The following is a 20,957-nucleotide window of genomic DNA, read 5'->3' as shown; positions in this document are numbered from 1 at the left end:
ACCTAAATGCCACCTTCCAACCTCATGAAAGCGCTGAAACCCAGTGTGTGGGAAAGTGAGGTCCCCTACTTGGTCTGTATTGCTTATAAGTACAAAAAAATAAAAGCAGTTGATTAAGGGTTAGCAATTTTCTTTTCTTTCTTTCCGTGTATTTGTAATTCATTTAATGCAGGAAGTGGGCTGAGTTTTCTTGTTCTTTCCAAGTCAACTGTCAGGGAGCTTTCTTGCCAGCCTGCTATGGTTGCCATGGCAACAAGATGATGGTGGCAGTAATATGATCTCATGTGTCTTGTGTCAATAGTATCAGATCATCGTGCTTGAGGATAATTTTGAGAATAAGTTTAAGTTATAGATTCAAGATTGATTAGCATTTGATTGACTTACTGGAAATTTTGAGCAATTATAGCCATAAATTGCTGATAAAAGCATGTTCACAAAGGTTAGTATTTCCCCCTATATGATATCTTATATTATATGGCATTCTAAAATTTGTAAAGTGCTTTCATCCAATGCACGTACTTTAATTTTCATTAAGTAGGACAGACATTAACTCCATTTTATAGAAGAGGAAATAAAGGCTCACACAACATGCTTGTGTGAGGTAGCAAAGCAACTCTGCAGTGGAGCTGTAAATTCAGCTCTGGGCTCCTGGTATAAAAATCATAACCTTTCCCTTATTTCCAAGTTGAGAAGTGGGTATTAGGAAAATGCCCTTAGGTGCACAGGTTAGACCCTGGAATGTCTGAATTAAAATAATTCAAATGTGTGTATGATAACAACTACTGCTAGTTTGAAAATACAGCTATTTTACATTTGGGTGATGCTTCATATGTTTTACATCTCCTATGTCAACCTCTTTTCCTAAGGCTTCCCTGATATCATATATATAAACAGGTCCTTCTCCTTCCCTTTGCCCATCGATCATAGCCTTGTATTTATTATTATTATTAGTTGCACTTACTTTTCCATTGTGAACTCCTGAAGGCAGGAATCATGTTATTCATTCTTGGTAGGTCACTGTTCCTGGCATAGCACCTGGTACACAGACCACAGATGCTTACTTACTGTTCGTTAAAATTAATTCATCTGACCCTCACACAACCCCAGGAGGCAGGTCCAGCAGGCATTATGATCCCCCACTTTAAGAATGAGTAAATAGGGGTCACATATATAATCATGGGAAATTCAATTCTCCTACTTCTAGCCATGTGCTCTTTCCATCATCCTGTTTGCTTTATTCCCTCATTTGTCCCTTTTTTCAGTCTTTCATTCATTTATCAAACATTTGTTGGTTGCACCTTATATACCAAGCATTATAATAGATGCTTGGGTACTAAGATAAGTAAGACACAGCCCTCACCATTACAGGACTCACAGACACTGCATATGATTTTCTGCCTGGGTAAGTAGGTAAAATAAAACCTTATATGGAACCCCAAGTATGCATTAGATTATTTCTGAACTTAGTTGGCTCTTTAAAAAGATATTTTCAGAATTTATTTCAATCTCTCCTTTTAACACTAGGTTTTAGAACCAGACAAGCCTTGAGCCATCACCAATATAGAACTGAGTACTAATTCTGTGTCTTGATTTAAAAAAAAAAAATTGAGCGTGAACTCAGCATTTCTAACTTCCCACAGAATCCCTAAACTTAACACATCTGAAACGAAACCTAGTATCTATCTGCCCCACACAAATGGAGTGAAGTAGGAAGAGGTAGTTTAGATTTCTGACTCTCCTGATTCTATGTGATATATAACCTTGGGTCAATTACTTATACTTTCAGGGTATTTCTTCATTTGTACCCAGCACAAAGCACAGGGCTCAAAACACTTCCTGAATGAATGGCTTAATGAAAAAGTTGTCAATGAAGATGACAAGTGATAGCACTTGACGGTGATATCTAGCATTAGGAGGCACTCAATAAATATTTGTTAAATGAATGAACAGGCTAAACAAATCTGATTAGATCCCTTTTCTGAAATATACTCAATTGCCAGGACAAAACTTCTGAATATTTTGGCTTTTCTTTCTTTAATCTCCACACCATGAAGTCAGGTTCACTGGACCTCTGCAATGTCTTGGACTTGTTCCTTTCTTTTCACTCAATGTCATGCTTCCGTTCAGCCCTCATTCTTTCTAACCTAGACTTTTGTAGGAGGTTCTTGACTGAACTTTTTTCTCTTTCTATGCTCTCCCTTTCCAAATCATTGCCCAAACTGTTATTTTCAAAGCCTAAATAAGATGGTATATGTCTTCTGGTCAGAAATTTTGTATTTATTCTCATATTCTAATTATGAAATTTTTTAGCAAATGGCAGCTGAGAGCCTACAAAAGGTGACTTTTAATTCCATGTGTGATCATCCCCTCCATACAATCTAAGTTTTAGCTTTCCATCTCTCCAAACATGCTTCCAGACTTCTAAACTTTTCACCTTTATGCCCAGTTAGTGGAATGATAATAGCTCTGTTGATTCTTTGCACTTTCTTTGCAGTTTGTAAAGAATTCATATATGTATATGCTGAAACTACACAATAACCCTGTGGAAGGTAGCTAAGATATCATTTTCATTTCACTGATCTGGAAACTGAAAATCAGAGTGGTTAAATGATTCCAGTCATCATAACCTTTATGAGAATTACATTGAAAAATATTTCTACTTGTGACAGTCATTGAAAAATAGAAGCCAAACTGCTTTGGTGGGAATCCTGGCTCTACTATTTCTTACCTGTGTGGGCTTGGATAAGTTATTGGATCTCTCTGTCCTTCAGCTTCCTTATTATTATAATGAAGGTACCAGTAGTCTCTACTACACAGGCTTGCCCTTAGGGTTGAATGAGTTTCATATGTATAGAGTCTTAGAATAATATCTGACAGATAGTGGATATTCCTAAATGTTGTTGTTGGTAGCCTCAAGATACATCATAAGACTTTCTTCTTTGGAGTATTCCCTGATCTCAAGAAGCAAAATTAATTGCTTCTGTTTTAGTGTCCAGTAGCACCTTGTTTGAATGTTCTGCACAGTGGACACTTATAACTGTTTTAGGATGTTGGCTCAGGATGGACTCAGAAAATTTACAGCTCACAGCTACTCCTTATTAGGACCAGTCACTCAATTTCTCTAAGGCTCAGTTTACTACCTGGAAACAGCAGGACAGTAATAATATTTATGTTATAGGGTTGTGGTGACTATATTGTTAACTGGTACACCTCAGGCCCTTAGTGCTTGGCATAGAGTATGTGCTCAATAAAATTTAGTTACTATTACTATTGCTCATATAAATGTTTCACCCATGATATTTTGAGTTTCTTGTGGTTAAAGCCCATCTTTTTCAACTTTACTCCTATCTTTAGCCTTCCTATACAGATTTTTAAAAAATAAGCATTTAGGTACAAAGGATTTTTAAATAAACATGATGTAAGTAGAAAGATGTAACTTAATTTTTATAGAGAAAACCCTAAATTCTAAGTTGATAAATACTAGAATTCAAAGACAAAGTATTAAATTTTAGAAAAAGCTATCTTTTAAAATATCTATTCTAATTATTACAGAATATAGATTTAGTGGTTGTCTGGAAAATATGAATGCATCATAGAATACATTAAGTTTAGACTATAAAAATTCTATCATCTTGTCCAAAAAGGAAGCAAGAGTATATAGATGACTTTATAACACTAAATAGTTTGAAAACTTTCCTCTGTAAAGTTGGCATAAGACACTAAGAAATGGAGTTGGTTATGTTGCATATGAAGACATTTTAATGCAGTGACTTTTTTTTTAATGCAGCTTTGTACAGCACCCTTCCCTGAGAAAGTGACTATGCAGTGTCTTAGTGTTAAATTCAGGAGCTAACTCAAATCTTTTCACTTTCATATAGGGTTTAAGGAATGGAGTTAATATTTTACTTAGCAAATTAAAATATAATATTATGTACTGCAAAGTTGTGTGCCAACCTACCCATCAGACTGCAGATGAGCTACTATTCATTGCTCGAATTAAGTAGTAGGCATATTTCTGGTTCACTCTCAAAAGTAACGCACATACACACGAAGAAGGATAGAAGAAAATGAATGAGTAGTTAAAAATGATTACAGGCTTTAACAATACAAGATCAGACATTTTGGACAAATATTCAATTTAGAATTTACTAATCTTTTACTATGAGGACTCAAGCACTGACAGAAGTCAAGAATTTTGTGGGGTTCTCTTATGTTTGTCCAGTAGTTCTACATCAAAGTTTTTGGTCTCAGGGTGACAACAGTAGCAGCAGCAAAACAATAACAGCAACCACATTTACTGGGCGTTGACTTTAACGTGGCACTAACAGAAGATGTCAACTTCTGCGGCAGGCTGCATAACGGCCCTCACAGGGGTCAGGTCCTAGTCCTGGAACCCGTAAATTCGATCTCATTTGGAAAAAAGATTTTTGCAGATGTGATTAAGTTAAGGATCTTGAGAAGAGGAGATTATCCTGGATGATTTGGACTAGCCCTAGATATAAGCAAGTGGATCCTTATGAACTAGAGGCAGAGGGATATATGAGACAGGAAAGTAGCAGGCAATGGGACCACGGAAGCAGACACTGGAGTTATGCCAAGGAATCCTGTCAAGTCAAGTCAAGAAATGCCAACAGCACCAGAAGCTAGAGGTCAGAAACAGATCCTCCCACAGAGCCTCCAGAGGGAGAGAGCCCCTGTCCACATCTTGGTTTTGGCCCAGTGATACTGGCTTCTGGCCTCCAGAACTTTGAGTGAATAAATTTTGCTTTGTTTTAAGCCACCCAGTTTGTGGTAATTTGTTACAGCAGCGACAAGACACTAGTAGAGATTTTAAGCATCCAACCATAGAACTAACAGCAGCATACTGCTGAGATTCCTTTACCAGACTCTCAAAATCCTTGATTTCTTTGTTCTGTGGGGGCTGCTTCCGGTGAGAATAGAGCTATTAAAGAATCCTTCCAATGCTAAGTATCACTTGCTGACATTTTTGCAAAATCTCTTCCATTGTCAGCCCTACCTACTTTAAAAGTTGGAATTGATACTTAGGTACAGTGAGTCAAAGTCTGACGTAAATGCCTTGGTTTTCCCTAAGTGGATTTTCTTAAATATAGCACTACAAATGCTGTTATTTCGATGTTTCTTGTTTAATTTATTTCACTTATACATTTTGAATCTACTAATGACTTAAAAATAGCAATTTCTGTGAATATAATGAATACATTAAAAAAAGAATTTATCTTTTTTTCTTTTTGTTAGCAAAATTTTAAGAGCCTATATGTCTAAGGTATTGATTTAGACATCAGAGATTTAACGATACACATGACACCTTTCCTGACCTCACTTAAATTCTTATTGAGATAAAAAGAAATATCATCAAGTCACAAAGAGTAAAAAGCAGGTCATGGAAATGCCATAAAGAGAGAACAGAAAAAAGGTTGATATTCGGGTTTCTGCTTGGATGATTAAAAAAAAAAATACAAAAACAAAACCCAGCAGTGTCATTCACTGACATAGGATCTATGGGAGAAGAAGCAGACTGGAGAAGAGTGATGGGTTCGAGGTACCTTTGGAACATACAGATGGGCCTGGCATTAGGAAGACAATTCTAGAATGAAGTCATGGGTTTGGGAACTATCTGGACATTGGTTGTAGTTAAAAGTCCTAGGGATGGAACTGATTGTTCCTGGAAATTGTGTGCAGGGAGAGGAGACGCCTGGGAAAGCACAGGGCTCATAAAGCATATGGCATATCAAGAGAATGATGACTAAACCAGTTTGAGATTTAAAAAGGTCTGATTAAGGAGATCAACTGAAAAAGTCTGTCCAATGAGGATGACTTTTAAAATGTCAGAGTTAAAGTTTAGACTTTGTGTTTTCATAAGTAATGAGTAATGTTAGATGTTTTGATTGGGAATTGATATGTAATTATAGCTATGCTTCATAAGGTGAGCCCTGAGTGGTGTGAGGATGGACACTGGAGAGAAAAGCAGAGGGCGAGGAGTTTAGTTGGAAGGTTACTGTGATGATCTACTAGGATAAGAGGTATGGAGGTCCTGGAAGAAGTCTCAAATGTACTAAATAAAACTGGTATCAAAAGCACCTCTTTGAGTGTTTATTTCTGCATTAAAGTCTTGCATTTTGTATGAAAAGGTGAAAAGAGGAAAGTGACATGTCATGAGGAACAATTCAGTGTATGGCATGACCCAGTTTATGTGCTGAGACCTTTGTGGAAGCGGGATCAGTGAGGCGTGCAGTGCTGAGTCCTGGCAGTTGAGAGGAAAGTTAATAATAACCATCTCTGCAGGATGGACAGTGGCAGCTCACTGAGCATGTTGTTAAGGGCCAGCAAGAAGTGAATGAAAAGAATTATCCCTTCTTTCATTTTATGGAGATGCTGACAGATGAAGCATATTTAACTCAATGAACCACAAAGTCCAAGGCTAACAGTTTTACTTGGTGATTTGCTTCCTGAGATCACTGCTAAGCTGATATGGGTGGTGGGCATGGTTCCTTTGATCTTGGAGTTTTCAATATCATTTTCAGACTTGACCAAGAGTTAGTGAGGTCTTAGGAACATCCTAGCAAAGGCTCCAGGTTCTGTAGGTAACCGGGATGATTTCTTAAGTATTTAAAAAATTGTAAGGCTGTGTGTGACAGTTGGAAATATACTCTTTGGAGTCAGACAGATCCGGGTTTGAATGCCATTTTTTTTTTAACATTCTAGATTTTAATAAGAATTTTGGCAGTCCCCATGTGCAGGACAGGGTAGACAAGTACACCACGTCACTCTGCCCCTGTGATCCTGAGAAAATTATTTAGTCTCCTTAGGCCTTAGAAAAAATGGGCCTAAAAATAGATTTTGTGAAAATTTAATAAAATAATATATGGCAAATTCAGTGCCTGAGACGTAATAGATATACAATAAATATTAGTTCCCTTCCATATTGAGGTCACATCAAAATACTTACTGAAAATATGTTAATCAGAAGACTCTAGAGAAGGAAATCAATGCAGGAAAAAGGAGGAAATCCCTTAAGTAACAAAATATGAACTTTTGTTGGGGTTATTTGATTTGCTTAGTTTGTTACAACTCTGTCTGGAGGTATTTTCTTATTTTTACATGAATCTTCAAATATTTCTAGTCAGCAGGTGTTCTTCTAACTTCCATTCAAATATTTAGTTGGATAATGGAGAGAAATAGATATTTACATTACAAATAAAATCCCTTTCTTGGGTATATTGGAAGATGCCTTCACTTATTGTATATGTGAGGTAAATAACTCCTAAAATGAAACAACAAACAAATGCACGTCTAATCAATTTAGAGAATGTTTAGGAGGCTCCATAAACATATCTTCATCAATGCATGCTGCCTGCCAACTTGCCTGGAGTTTAAGAGTTAAGAGTTGCTATAACAACCAGCAGCCCTCTCAGCAGCCTTGGCACTCAGCTTTCTGAGATTTTTTTTTTTTACTTAGAAATATTATTACCTTGTCTGGTCCCATTAGCTCAGTCTTTGAAAGCATGATATTAGTAAAGATAAGGTAGGGAATTTAAAAGTATATATTAGCAACAAAATTCTACCCATGGGCCATCTTCTAAGGCAACTTGTTCATTCATTCAATACTTTGTGAAACTACATAGGAGACTGAAAAAAAAATAGAGCTCTGGTATTGACGTCTTTATTTTCCCACAAAATAGCTCAGGAAATTCAAAGGAAATTAATTGGAACATATGGTTGTGGTTCACAATGGTCCCAGACATTATGGGCTCTGTGAAAACATTGTAAATAGTCTTGGAGTTCTGGGAGAAGAGAACATGGCTGATCAAGGCACCTACTTTCAGTTAATTCCTCTAAGAAGGAAGCTTCATGGTGCCATGCAGCGCTTTTCAAGATATTCCCATTCCAGCCCTCCCACTGCCAGAGAGATGACAATGGTCATCCTGGGTGGCACATGAGGAAAGGGGGTGTCTGCAGGCATAACCTGAAGCAACTGGTTGCAAACATGAAACTTTTTTGAAGTCTGGCATTTTAATCTTAACATTTAAATAATTTGATACTCAATTCCATAAAATATCCACTTTCCTTCATACAAATAGAATAGATTCTACTCCTTCTTCCACTGGGCCCTGCCTCAAATCACCGAGTAAAACCGACGCATTGGAAAGATATGTCCTGTTTTGTCTAACGACCTTGATTACGCCTGTACATCCGGCTACCCCTGCCTGGGAATGTTGAAAAGCCCAGGGGAAGGGGAAAGAACACACGACAAGTTTTCCAGAGGCCTGGGCTCTTCTATATCAGTTCTACATTAAACATTTTTTAAAATTTATATCCTACTTGTTTCTAAGAGGAGTTTGAAATAGCTTGTATGACTTTTGGAAAATCACGCTCTGTGCCTTGGTTCTCATATTTATAAAAATAAAGGGGTATTCTATATGACCTCCAAATTCCCTTCTAACAGACTAAGAAACTAGCCCCTTTTATTCCAAACAAAATGTAAACAGGATCAGTGTATGATGGCATCAAATGTATCTAGTAGATGCAATGAACATTCTAGGAGGGAAAAAAAAAAGAATATTCAGCTAAGGCTTGAGTCATAATGGAAACTCTAAATTAAAAAAAAAAAAACCAAAAAACCCTAACCTTGGGAGATGGCTATAGCATAGAATCCATATATTTGACATGTGCTATAAGAAGAGGATATTTACTGAGAAGTGGAATTGCAGCTTTCTCCTGAAAGCTATCAATTCTCCAAGGCATCCCTAGCAAGCCCAAAGGCACACTCCCACCTCAGTAGACTGAATAATTTGCCTGTAAAATATCACGGTGAGATTAGGATACTGAATATGATGGAGAAAGGTTCCTATAGGAGAGGGCTTGTACTGGAGATGCTCACAGAGATGACAAAGGCAATCTGACATCTTAGTAAGCCACTGTTTAGCATCATCCCATTCTCAAGTACTTCTCTTACTCACCTAATTTTTTTTCGATGTCTGATACCAATAATACTGATGCTTCCAGATTCTGGGATAGTAATAATGATCCGAATAGACTATCATCATTTACCATCATTCATTCACAAAGGAGAAAACAGTTAGCTATGAGTTTTTAGGGGGAAAAGCTGTAGCACCAGAAAAGCAAAGGGGACATGATGATTTATCCAGTGAAGATTTATAAATGTACTGTGTTCCCTTTAAACATAACAACAACCTGAAAATGTTGCCTGTAAGGAATCCTTTTCCTCTCTGGAGGGAATTCATTGGCAATACCTAAGCAATAATCCTGGATATACAAAGGGCCATGCGGTCTTGGAAATACTTGGCCAGGCTTCCATTCTCTCTAGAAACTTTGAAGACCCAGTGATCCCTTACATGGATGTTCAGCTGCCTTCTGGGTCTCCTAGTTTATTCCATACTTCTATTAGCTGAGGTTTGAGAAAGCTTTCTTTTTTGGTCACATTTGCCATTTCCCTCCACAGATCATACTTCCTTTTATAAAACTGCATTTTCTTTTGCTGAGACAAGAATGAACACAATTTATTTGAAAAGACACTTATAAAATGCATTACAAAAGATGCTACCTGTGAATCACACATCAAAAATGAAAACTAATATCACCTATGTAGAAATTCCAAGTTATTCCACCACTTGGTTGATTGCCCTTGGGCAAGGCGCTTAACCTCTCTGAATCTATTTCTTCGTCTGTCGAATGTGCATAATACTTTCTTGTCTAGTGGGACTAATTAGTTAAAAAACACAGTAGTGACATACTGTAATGGAGTTCAAAAGCTAACATTCTATAAACAGTGTTGCGGCTTGCCACATGGAGAGACTGTATCTTTAGTGCCCTGTCTCAGCTGCATGGTTGGTGAAATTAGGACACAGACGATGAATGGGTTGTCTAGGTCTCTGATTTAGGCGACCAGGAAATAGGGAAGGCCTTTACCTAAGATCTCAATATTTCCTACTGGAATGCTGTTGTGCATGCTCAGAATTATGGTGGAGACCTGAGCCACACTGATGGCTAATTTGAACCTCTTTGGCTCCAGAGATTCTAGTTAATAAACAGGAACTGGCCTGTTCATCTGTACATTCCTCTCAAATTGGTTGAAATAAATCCTCAACACTTGATTTTCTGACCTGGTTCTCAGCCACTCAGTGCCAGCTTGTGGTCTGGCATTATGAGAAATTTTCCAGTCTCTTGGGTGGAAGTAATTCAATCCTGCCATAGTGTATGGTAGAAGGGAGAGAGTGCACAGGGACAGGACCCAGGAAAACATGAAAAGTTCGGAGGCCTAGCAGGGTGACCCTGTGTAGCAGCAATCCAGGGGATGGAGTTGGATGTGATGGAGAAAGCCAAAGGACAGAATGTCCCAGAGAACAGAGCCACTCTTTGGCTGGGAGCTTGGAGGATGGTTAAAGAGTAGAAATGTTCTTTGTGTGGGTTCTTCTGGGTATGGTCAGGTCCTGAAGCAGGATGAGGCAGGTTGGGCTGTTTCAGGGCCAGGAAAGGGGGCCTTCCTCCTACAGAAGAGAGCAAGAGCTGAGGAAGTGGTCTGGTTGCAGCTGAGGCTGGAGGAGGTCCAGTCTGAGGGTAGAGCTTGGTGCCCAAGCAGGGTATAACAGCAGCACAGCACAGTTTGAGCAGAAAGTTCCCAGTGGCAGCCCAAGATAAAGAAACATTCCAGTGCATGTGTGTGGGTGGCATTCCCTTCCCAATGCCACAGGGGATGCTGGGTTAGGTGACTCAATTCACAGTTCCAGGCAGAAGGACATAAACCTGTCAATTGGTAGCAAGGCTTCAGTCATTTTATCCAAAGAAAACCACTGGCTAAAGCGTTTGATAAAAAGAAATGGTCCATGTGACATGGAGGATGGAACAAGACTCAAAGAGGGAGCCCCAAGACTGAGGCTCAGAAATGAGACAGGGTCTGCTATAGTGACCAGAACAGAGACAGTGCAACAGGGCCAGCTTAGCAACAAGAATTGTCTGATGTTCAGGTATAGAAAGTGGGTTAGAGTTTAAATATCTGCTGCTTTAGGAATGGACTGAACTTGAGAGTCAGTGGCCAAGGCTCAGTTTTGAGGTGACGAGTTAGTGATTTCAACTGCGGTGAAGAGGAGGTAGGCTCAAATTCACAACCCAAATGGGGAACAGAGAAGCTGGAAGGCAGTTCTCTCTCCTTTTCCAGCTCCCTCTCACTATCATTCTGGACAGAGACTCATAAACTAGTTTAAACCCTTTAAGTAAGTCTGCTTAACTTGGATATGGAGATAAACAAGATAATGCTGCCTCCTTAAAAAGGGGAAGAATCTATCAAAATGGTATTGATCCTCCCACGTAAGAGTATCCATCCACATTCATCGCAACATTTTAAAACATGTTCAGTATGACATTTGGATTTGAAGTGATGACTGCATCAAAGATGAGAAATACAAAAACTTTTAAACTTACACATGCACATGAACAGGATGACTGCTCATCTAGGATTTATACTTGTGTTTATTATTTGAGTAAAATCACAAGTAATAGCTCCTTATCTAATTTGAAATTTTAGTCATGGCTAATTTTAGAGAGACATGAAAATCCTTTTTTTTCAAACTTCTGGCCAGTTATACCAATTCTGTCAATTCATTGTCTCGTTTTACCCAAGCTACTATATGACCTCTGCTGCATGCCACAGCACAATGTGTTTAAATGGCCCATCCAGGTAGACTGAGGGTTGCCACTTGTTTACTAACTTTAAAAAATCATCTTCAGTAATTTGTTCCACTTTTGTGTCTTAACAAGTGATTTTGCTTTGGGAAATACAAAAGATTAATCTTATATTTAGGAACCATTTGGTAGGGAAGCTGGTAGAGTAAAATTTAATTGTTTTTTTTATCCCCCTGAAGCTCCTGAAAAGATAGGACGTGAACCCAGTTTAGGTGGCAGCAGACATCCTTTTAGACAAAAGGCACTTTTACTTGCTTAGGCTGAATCCATATTTATAAGCCAAGTCATCCTTGGTTCCTCTCCTTTTCTCACTCCCAAAGTCACACCTTAACATGTCAAATCTATTTTTCTGCCACCTTCTGTCCATCACTGTAGCCAGTGACTTTCTCAGGTCACATAAGAGGCCCTCCTGCTTTTAGTACTTCTTTTCCCTCCACCCCTCCTCCATATGGCCACCAAAGTCAGGGTATTAATCCACAAATCTCATCATGACACTGTGCTACTCCTAGCATTTTTTTTTTTTACAGAATTAAGTTTAAACCCCATACAGAGGCATTCGAGGGGCTCGTGATTTGGTCCTAATTCATCCTGTTAACTTCATTTCCTACCTCTCCCATTCCAGACACACACACACACTGAGCTTTCTATTTCTGAATGTGCTTGGTACTGTTAGTTCTTCGTGCCTCTTGGTCCACACTGTTTCCTCTGTCCAGAAGTTCTTCCTGGGTTTCTGCTGACCCTTTCAACCCAAACTTTAAGGCCTGGTTCAGAGACCACTTCTGTGAAATTGTCCCTGATTCCCACAGTCAGAGTGAAGTGAGACTTTCATGATGCGCCACAGCATGTAGAGGGCAGCTGTGCCGAAAACCAGCTATGCTGTACTGTAGGTTATTTGTTTGAGTCTGTCTCCCCCACTTAGCTGGGAGCTCCAGAAAACCAGTGGCCACTGCTCATTCATCTTTATGCTTCCTCCTGCTTCCCTACCTGCTCATCCAATCTCCAGGGTCTAGTATAGTCCCTGACACAGAAGAAATGCCCAACAAACACTGTTGGTTTAAAGAATGAGTGACTATATTGTACAGGATATCGTGAGCCCCTTTAGTTTGGCCTTCTTAACTTACTTAATGCTTAGTAAGGTAAATTCACTCCCAGATCTACCTTACTGACTTTTTGATTTCATTTCTCAGTCATTTCTCCCCTTTGGTATAAAATTGCACGGTATATACTGAAGTCTTACTCTTCAAATTACACCTAAATTTGAGGGTCTCAGCCTTTTGCCAAGCTCAAATAGTATATTTCTTGATGCTGTGGACTAAATCACCTGCCAGTGAAAATGCTCTGTACTTTGTCTCCGTTGTTTTTGCAGAGCCACCATTCCCGTAGAGCTCTTTTTCCTAATTTCTAGCTTAAACTTTTCATTAGACACAGACCATTTCTCCCTCTCATCACCTTCTGAGACTGTAAATTATCCTGTTTCTTCATTTATAATGGGAGCATATTTATTTTCTCTGATGATGGATCCCCCCCGAGCCTTCCTTTTTCTTAGCTACCTACAGAAAGTTAACTTCCTCAGTGGCAAATTAAGGACAGATTCCAAGCAGCCTGGGAACCAGGCTCTGTCACCGCCGGGGGCCGCCCACTCAGCCTCCTTCTGTTCAACCATCCGAAAGATGCAGCTGCGAAGCCAGCCTGGCACTGAGCTGCTCTCCCCCTGCCTTCTCTTCCTCTCATGGAGGGAGTGGAGAAGTCCCTTTCTCCAGCAGGAACTGGTTGGGTTTGGATCCTGAGTTCTCTAGACTCTCCTCTCATCCTCCTCCCCCACCCTAGCCACCTACCATCTCCCTCCCACCCCCAGGCCAGCAGTGACTGCGCTCCAAGACACCCCCTCCTTCCAGAACTGCCTCTAGGTTTCCATAGCAACAGAACATGTTGGTGGGAAGCAAAAATGCTGAGCTGCAACTAGTGTTGGGGCTTCGAGGAGGAGGTGAAATGTGGGCCTCTGCAGGCTGTGGAATGAGGCAACTGGGTGGGGGGACACCCCGGTGAAAACTGGGGAGAAGGCAGTGGGGTGAGGAGCCCTAGAAGACAGAAGAATAGGGAGGCTCAAGGGGAAGGGACACTGGCAACCAGAAATAATCACTTTCGTTAAAAAACTTAACTAGGAGAAAAAATAGGAAGAAAGACAGGAAAAGTAATGCAAAATTATATACATATAAATGTATAAAACATACAGTGACTGAGCGGTGAAGTTAGGTATAAAACCAGGAATAGGTGATTTTATTTTAAAGGTGAGTGGGAAAAAGAAATAAGTGTAGTGGCAGAAAAGGGGGACGTTAAAGTTTAAAAATAATAACATGTGAAAAATAAAAGTAATGATAATGTTCCTGGGCTGGAAAACTGGCACCTCGACATATTAGTCACCTGTTACTTATCTTCTCTGAGCTTGAGTCTGCTCCTGTATTTGCTCTTCAACCAAAATAGAATTATGATTATCTACCTCAAAAAGTTGGTGTGGGGATCTTATTTTTTAAACCGTTGAGGTTGAGGAAAAGCAATTCAGAGGACTTGGGGCTGGAAATTCAAGCTAAAATTCCTTGAAAACTGCGCATTGTTATGTTTTCTCTGTATATGTATTTCAATTTTCCATATCTTTTAAGTAGATGCTATGATGATAATATGCACCTGAGTACACGGAGTCAGAGCACTATTTAGTCGTAGCTCTTTCATCACAAAAGTGGGAACTACCCCATTTCTTCAAATATCTTCTATGTCTTTTTTTGAGGGGGTAGTTAGGTTTATTTATTTTATTTTTGGAGGTGGTACTGGGGACTGAACCTAGGACCCTGTGCATGCTAAGCATGTGCTCTACCACTTGAGCTATACCCACCCCCCGTCTGTGCTTTTAACAAAGCCTTCTGTGCTATTTATTCATTTCCTCTCCTACACAGTCACAGTACCATTGGCCTCATAACCTCTCATTTCTCTTGTTTCCCCTTAGTTCAAGACGTTGCTGCAAAAATAATATTCCGTGTCCACAATAATGTTTATTAATCCGTCAATACTTTTTGAGTGAATGTCTGTCATTACTCCCTTCAAGACTCCAAGGCAAGAACAACTAGAAAAGCTGTGGCTTGATGAGAGATGCCTAAAAGTCGATTTACTCCAGGCTGTCTGTGCTATCTTAGAAGAAGGATTGCAAGTTGCTGCAGAGACTCAGCTTTGCCATGCCTCCCTCCTGACGTTGGGACAATAATAGCAAAGATGACGAGTGACACTGGGGCTTGCTGTTCCAAGTGCTTTATGTAGATGGACTGATAACCCTCATCTCAGCCCCGTGGGATCAGTGGGCAGTTATCATTGTGCGTGTTTCCACATGTGGAAACTGAAGCACAGAGATATTAAAAAATTTACTCAAAGTAAGACAGCTCGTAAGTCTCAGGGCTGGGATTTGAATCAAGGAAAAGTCTATCCTTTTAATCATTACATTGTGGTATGGAAGTAAATTTTATGGAGGAAATATCTTTATGGAAGAAATATCTGGGCTCCTGTAGGAACTGTGGCTTGATGCTGTTCCTACTGCTTTTTAGAGACAACTGTTCTCTCCTTACTTGGTATCATTTAATGAATAAAGTAGGAATGCGTGGCTATGACCCTGGCTTCCATTTTAAGAGGTGTACTGAGGCCACTGGTTTATATTTTTTCCTCTTAGATCCCAGTGAAAATCTGGAAAAGGAATAAAAATGTCATGATCTTCCAACAATGAAGATAACTGGAGAAATGATCTATGAATATGAGAGATCTCAAAAGGCTCTGGAAGTCAGAAGGAGCATGGAAAAGTACCGGAAGGTGCAGGGAGGAAGAGACTGAGAACTGGACAGAAAGTGGGGATGAACTGAAGGTCTACGTATGGGACAGCTGTCTTCTCCTACCCCAATGCACATTTTCTCTTTCTGTCTTACCTACACACGTGCACACATGCACACACACACATCAGGCATTTATCTCTCTGTTGAGGCCAGAAAGAAAATAGTCACCTATTTTCTTAAGGCATCTAAAAAACCCTTCTGGGGAGAACTAGAGAAGTTAGTATGGTGGCATTGGGATATCCTGCTTATTATAGGGACACCCTCCTCACTACAAAGTGAAGCCTGAAAGTCAAAAAAATGTGCCTGTGTACAGAGAGCTTCCAGTGAGCCTTTCCATTGCCTCTTCCTGAAATGTGAACGGAAAACCCCAGACTACTAGTCACTGACAGATAGCATGACTGAGAAATATCAAGTTAAAAACAAGCATGATAGAAAAACTAACTCTAGAGATAGTTCCAAGAAGAAAATCTCAAAGTAAAAACAACTAATCTCTAACTTGTATCGTCCCTTGACAGGCCCAAAACGATGTCACATGTAAGGAAAAAGAAAAGGGTGCCATGAAAAAGGAATAGAGAAGAAGAAAGGGCTTTGGAAAGTTGAACACATTGTTTCTAAAATTAAAAAAAAAATCAATGTAAAGATTGAACTCAATCACTTAGAGTATAAGATAAAAATAGAAAGAGGTGGTAAATGTGAGAGAAAGGATGAGATGTTGAGAAATGCTTGAGGAAATCCAATATCTGGCTAAGAGGAGTTTACAGAAAGGCAACAGAGAAGATGAAGGGATAGGAACGATCAAAGAGATAATGGAAGAGGATGTCCCAGAATGTATTTTTATATTTGAAGTGCCTAAAAAGTGTGGAACAGATGAAAAAGACACCCACTTAGTCATGTGTTAGTGACACATCAGGACACCAAGGTTTAAAAGAAGATCCTGAAAACTTCCAGAGAGGAAAAAAGGTCATCTGTAAAGGAACCAAATCAGACCTCTCCAGAACCACATCGAATGCTACACAACAAAGCAGACATGACTGCCAAGATCTGAGAAAAACCATATTCAGCCTGGAATTACATATTTAACCCACAATATTAATCAGCCCTGGGGCAGAATATAGGCATTTTTTGATTCATAAGGGCTTAGAAATTCACCTCTCCTGTATTTCTCAGTTATTTCTTTTTTAAAAAGTTATTTCAGTATGTGCTCCAGCAATACGAGAAATCAAATTAAGAGAGAGGAGAACATCCAAGAAACAGTGGATTCAATTCAGCAGTGCAACGAAGAAGATCCCAGAATGGTGAATGTGAGGCAGTCCCAGAGAATGAGTGCATCCTGGGACAGGAAGACTTGGGAGAGGGGTTCCTGGGGAAAAAAAAAAAACTCTGAAAAATGATGGAGACCATGGAAAACCCAGGGATAAAATAAAGGCAGAAATGTAAGAGAAAGGAAAAGCAATCAGAAGTGATAGGGAAAAGGAAACAATTATTAGAAATAAATGAAAGATGAGTTCTAGGATATTTCTTATGTTTCTAGCTGCGGTGATGGCATGGATGGTGTGCTGTCTGGCTGTCATCACTATGCCTAAATCTCATCAGGGTGGGAGTAGGGATCCAGACACGGGGTTTTCATCCTGATAAGCGTCCCCACTCCCTTGAGTGGCATGAAGGCAGAGAAATACTGGACTTCAAGGTACTGCAAGTCCACTGCAAGCTTGGACAATGAGGACTTCAGCAAGGACCACCAGAGAGCACGGCGTCATCTGTTTTCCTGGTCACACTCGGGCCTCTAGTGACAATAGAAGCCAATACTGATGGCAGCGGGATTTCATGCTGGCTCTGGCATGGAGTCAAAACTAAGTTGATTTAAAACATAAAAACGTGCTATTTCAGAGCACCTAAGTTTGTGGGCTAAGATGCAGTATGCAAACCTATTGGGGGTAGAGGCATGTAGGAGAGAGAAGCCATGATGGTATAAATGAGCTAAATCCTCATCTTTCATATCAAGCTGTCAGTTAATGATATTTAAAGTCGAGAGACCTAAGAACGTATGCATATCATATGGAGATAACCTCCCGGTGGACTAAGTACAGAAAACATTTAAGGTATCTGCTGCTGGCGAGTGGGGCCAGGGGTGGGACTAAGAGTGACAGACATTGTTTGCATTTACATTTTAGGTGGACATTTGTTTTGATTAAAACATATATGTATATGTATTACTTCAAAATTTTGAAAAAAATATGTATTCCCTTCTGACAGTCCTACTGTCTGAATTCCCTTGTTGCCATGTAGTTGTCTAAATTGTCCTTATGTCTATTGTAAACCATCTTCTGGAAGAGGGTGAGGTAATAAATCATTAGCCAGTCATGGGCATCTACTCATCCATCTGTTAAACCTCTTCCACTTTCTCATTTCCAAGAGTGCTGTCTAGGACACAAGGGAGGAAGACCCTATTTAGACCTGTCTTTGTCTTGGTTGTTGGGTAACAGGAAGCAGAGGAGCCTTAATTTTTAGCATCTAGACTTCGGCTCAAGACTGCTATTGAAATGGTAAACTCTGATTATAGCTTCTGAAAGTGCACTGTTTTCCCTGAGCAAGAGAACAGTCTTCTGAATTAGTATCCATACAATGCTTTTCAATGGGATCACTGACACCAGAAGCGGCCACTGATGCCAATGTAATTACCATCCCTGGGCTTGGCCTTGCCAGGCAGCACAGATAATCACCCACAACTGCGGGCTGATGATTAGCCAGTCAGTCAACTGGCGCTGAGTGCTCACTTCTGTAGGGGTGACAAGGGAGAAGACCCTGCAGTGATCTTTCCTCAAGGCACTCCAAACAAAAAGGGACTGAGGGTGCAACGGGGGAAGGACAGCAGATATTCACACGTACCCAAAGACACAAGTAAATAAACATATCATTCTCAGTTACACAGAGAGGGCCCTGTATATCCAAGTTGGAGTGGAATAAAAATAGTCTCTTCCCCATCTGGTCCATGCTGACCTCTCTGGTTTCATGTTTTATGTCTTTCTGTTTTTGCTCCTAGCACCCCAACTGGACCCAAACTACTAGATATCTCCCTATGTGCCTCCATGCTAATTACATGCTGTTCCATTTGCCTGAAAGGCTGCTCTATCACTCAGCCTTTGCCAGGCTGTGAATTTTCGTAATCCGTTATGAGGTAGTATAAGCTTGATCTCTTCTATGGTGCCTTTACTGAGTCACTCATTTTGAGGGCCTCCACTCTACTCTGAATTAAACTTCCAATCAGTTATAGTGCTAAAGGAATTCGTCTGTTTTCATGTTTGTCTACAGTAGGTTGTAAGCTTCATGAGAGGAGTGACTAGGTATATTATTCATATCAAAAAATTAAAATAGTTGATATATGTAAAACACTTAGAATAGTTCCTGGAATATGAGCATTATATAAATATTTAAAATTTTATTATCATCATCATCAACCTTTGTATTTAAGAACCCTAGCATTATATCTGGCACATGGAAGTGGCAGCTAAGCAAATGTATCCTCCTTTGAATTCCTGGAACATTTCAAATAAGCTAAGTTTTAGAAATGAGGAGGCTGACAGGTGTTTTTGGCAGTGGTCATGATTCCAAGGTGAAAGTGAGGATGATTTCTTTAGATATTTGAAGGAGCAAAGGATCTAACAGGTGAATAAATCTGGTTTTAGAGGGTATGGGGCTATTCTGGATGATATGAAACTACTGAAAAACATTTGCTATTGGCTTTGAGACAGTATACTTGCCCTCAGAAAAATGGGCTCATTTGGACTCAAGTGACTTTGTTTCCTCCAGCATTATCTGGAGATAGAAGGCAAATCAGTTGGACAGATGTTGCCATGCTCATGCTCCCTTGCTATCTGTACGTGTGATGTGCACATGTGAGTTGCCATCTGGGTGAGCCTATCTGGGTACAGTGATGGATCAGTAAGCTGTCTTTCCATATGGGGCATGTGTAGCATCTGAACCACGATTTCACAAGGTAGGTAATGCTTTCATTCAGAGGCATTACACGATCCCCAGGATTGTTGCCAGATCAGTATCTCTTTTGTTTTATACACACTATACACATTTTGCTACCTCACCATCTTTGTTCATGATTCCATTCAATCTTATATCATTGGTCCCATTTTCACTGTTTACATGAATCCGACCTAAGCCCACTTTCTCCAGAGAGTCTTCCCTAATCACTCCAGCTCATCGAAATCTCTTCCTTCTCAGGACTGGGAGAAATTCATAGAATTCTAACACTCATTTCTCCCACAGTTACATTCTATGCTGTGAAAACATTTACACTGTTGTCCTTTATCGCTATTTGAATTGCTATTTAGCTGTTAAGTATGCTAGTTGTAGCTCCCTGAGCAGAGGAGTAGTATCTTTAACAGAAGCCTAGTATGCCTCTCTGTAGTCTCTGTTACAATTAGCACAGTTTGATGAATACAGTAGGTACTCAATAGGTGCTTCCTTTGGAATGAATGGATAAATCTCCCAGGAGTCCATTCAAAGAGGTTTTCCTAGGATCCCCTTCACAAACGTTCATCTACTTTCCATTCTAGACCGTCAACACATGTTAGAGGGTAAAAGATGCAGATCTGAAACCCATAAATTTATACTGTAAATGCCAAAGTCTTCATAGTCTGAGTTGGTTAATATACTTCACAGTATTTGCTAATATACTTTATAGTCTGAGTGCAAGTTTAGGGTAGATATCCTTGAGAACAAAGCTACTAAACTCTAGAGTATTCAAATGTTCTCATAAAAATTATCACAATTTGATCAACCATAATTAAGGAAACTTCATTGTTGTGAGCAGGTGGGTGTCCTTGAGTATGTTTCTTAGGGATAGCACTAAATTCAATCTAGTTTCTTGGAAGTCCCACATCACTCTGCCATCAGTGCACACTACTGCATGCACTTTAAGCCTGAAAGGTTTAGTGCTTTGACTGTATGTGCGGTCGATTGATCAAGGTCTGTGATGAGTAAGTATGAATTACAGTGATATAACTTTCCAAAATCCTTGTGAGGTCACTGAGATAGTTGGCTATGGGTATTTTGGTGTTCCTGACATAATTCATAGAAGCATTTCCCTTGTATCTAACGTATTAGGAGGGCAAGAGCAATGAAGCCTTGTGGCAATTTCTGTGTATCACTGCGCTGCCAGTAATTCCAAATGGCTTGCCAGCTAAGTGGAACAGGCACTCTTGTCACCATCACGATTCTTTGCCTACTGAAAGCACACTGCTAGCCTTAATCTACTTGTCACCACAACCTTGTGAAACAGCAGTGCTATCTCTTATTTGCTCTTGGGAAACTGATGCTCATGGCAGCTAAGTGACCAGCCCATGGTCTCAACAGCAAGTA

At 39.7% G+C, this 20,957-nt stretch overlaps 1 protein-coding gene and 1 long non-coding RNA gene across 8 annotated transcripts in view; one reads left to right on the top strand and one right to left on the bottom strand.

Moving 5' to 3' along the window:
• The window catches only part of ANKS1B (ankyrin repeat and sterile alpha motif domain containing 1B), an 862,484-nt gene that overhangs the window by 333,127 nt on the left and 508,400 nt on the right, over positions 1-20,957 (bottom strand). The gene's annotated exons all lie outside the window — the stretch shown is intronic.
• LOC140700456 (uncharacterized) lies at positions 13,651-15,368 on the top strand. The gene is made up of 2 exons (XR_012078848.1): positions 13,651-13,702; positions 14,717-15,368. It is a non-coding gene; the product is annotated as an uncharacterized lncRNA (long non-coding RNA).

This window comes from Vicugna pacos, chromosome 12 (assembly GCF_048564905.1).
Source record: "Vicugna pacos chromosome 12, VicPac4, whole genome shotgun sequence".
Lineage (NCBI taxonomy): Eukaryota > Metazoa > Chordata > Mammalia > Artiodactyla > Camelidae > Vicugna > Vicugna pacos.
This window is presented reverse-complemented; position numbering and strand designations above follow the sequence as displayed.